This window comes from Palaemon carinicauda, chromosome 12, assembly GCF_036898095.1.
Source record: "Palaemon carinicauda isolate YSFRI2023 chromosome 12, ASM3689809v2, whole genome shotgun sequence".
NCBI classification, from domain to species: Eukaryota; Metazoa; Arthropoda; class Malacostraca; order Decapoda; family Palaemonidae; genus Palaemon; species Palaemon carinicauda.
In genome coordinates this window covers 70,754,921-70,757,420 of record NC_090736.1, presented here as the reverse complement: position 1 = coordinate 70,757,420, position 2,500 = coordinate 70,754,921, and positions in this window count along the sequence as shown.

Sequence of the window (2,500 nt, the reverse complement as noted above, 5' to 3'; positions counted from 1 at the left end):
GCAGCCCAATCTAGTCCACTGCAGAACAAAAGGTCTCAAACATTTTGATATTCATGCCTGGGGTTTGTCCATTTCATCACCACGCTGGGCATTGCGGATTGGTGATGGGTGGCCTGATCATGGTGATGCACAAATACTTTTACTACGTTAAGGGGGCCTTCTGGCAGAAAAATGGTGTTTCAAAAAAATTTTGTTTTTCTTTTTTTGTCACCATGGCAACGGTGAAGGACTTTAGTATCTAGTTACGAAGTTTTATGTTAATATCTCCAATAGTTTTACTGCTAGAAAATGTTTTGTAGAGATAACTATATATCCCAGTCATCTATGAAAACCGTCGTGCTGTGATATTTTATAAAATTATCTAGAAATACTTTATTATAAGAACTTGGATGAACATGAATGATGTACTATATGTTTTTCGGGCATTGACTTCCATCAAAACATTGTTCCCTACTGTTATAGAATCAGTTAGATTTAGAACTTTGTTTAGAAGGTGTGTCAATATTTGCTACGTTTGGAGATTAGCTGATTTGGCGGTCTATTTTTATTTTTTCTCGTGCTGTGTATATGTTATATTGTCTTTAAATCCTTTATCATTTCTTTATTTCAGTGAAAAAAATGCCTTTAGTTAGTAAAACTAAAAAAGCATATGAAAAAAAATGCGACAAGCAAATATACAAAAACAATATGATGTTGACTCCTCTCCTCTTCCTGGAGACGATTCTTCTCCTCCATCTCCTTCATTCGGTGTTGGTGATGAAAAAAGAAAATAAATGGTTTGCAAAGACTGTATGACAAATCAATAAGAAAAAATATAGGAAGACCTTACACACACACACACACACCCATATATATATATATATATATATATATATATATATATATATATATATATATATATATATATATATATATATATATATATATATGAGGAAATCTATTTATGCAACATATTTGATGTACTTTGAGAAAAGCATCATATATGTCTTCCTGGCCCTACCTCACACTATCATTATCAAAGAGAGCTGTCTACAGGGAAAAAAAAAACTGATGAAATTGTAGATAAAAGGAGCTCATTATATGCAAAACTGGATAAGAGTTCTATTCAGGCAGTCAGTAAGATATATGAAGATCTTACCAGCAGAGATATCATGGAACAGCGTGTACGAGGACTTACTCAACATTCCAATGAAAGTTTCCACTAAAAAATGTGGGCCAGAGCTAAAAAGAGAAAATTACTTGTACTCAAAAGGTTAAGGTTTATAAGTAGAATGGCAATTCTTGACCATAATTTTGGATATCAAAAAGCTATTGTCATAAAACATATACTTGGCACGTCGGAAAACCTTGACTCCATCTTAGCAGCCCAAGATCGTTCCAGAATGAAATCTGGCCTGAGGAAGAAGAAAGATATAAAATGGGAGGACACCATTTAGAAAAAAACCTGGCAACAAAGAGAAGCTTGGGCAACTTGTAAATCCTCTTCATGAAAGAAAAATACCCAACCCAGATGAGTAGTGGGGAGTTAAGACTAGGAGCATTTATAGATGCATAATAAGAATATTCTACAGCAATATAATGGTTCTACAAAGGATAGGTATACAAATATGCAATATTATGCAAATATGATGCACAGAAGTGCACATTAAAATATGAAAATCTCTTTCCAAAACTTTAAAAGCTCATATCTCAAAACTAACTTTTTTTCAATATATCTTCTAATAACTTTGCTATTTATTAACCAATTGTAAAGAAACTTTCTATAGTAGTAGTAAAAACATGATTCTAGAATTGAAAAAGAACCATTTTTTTCGATACTGGCCAAAAATAATTCTTAAAAAAATTTTTTGTAGTTGAAATGAGTTTTAATAATCCGCAAATTTAAAAATTATTATTATTTCCTTAAATCTCTCTTTTGCTTCGTACAACAACATCTGTTCTATAGCCATACAAAATTTTACAGGAAAATATAAAAAAAATAACAAAGTTATTAAATCCAGAAAAATTTAATTTTTAGGGGTAAATTTGCGGTTTTTAGGGGAGGGGGGGGGGGGGCAAAAAAGGTACTCGAGGGCTCAAACCTTGGGAAATCACTCTATGAATGGTACTCCTTCAATGAGTTCAATGAGGAATATATGTGAACATATTCCCCTTCAAAAAGTGATTCCAGCTAGAAGGCCCCCTAAGGTATTCCCACTAAGAAAGGGTTTTATCTATCTATCTATCTATCTATCTATCTATCTATATATATATATATATATATATATATATATATATATATATATATATATATATATATATATATATATATATATATATCTATATATATCTATACATATATATATATATATATATATATATATATATATATATATATATATATATATATATATATATATATATAGTACATATATATATACATATATATATATATATATATATATATATATATATATATATATATATATATATATATATGTGTGTGTGTGTGTGTGTGTGT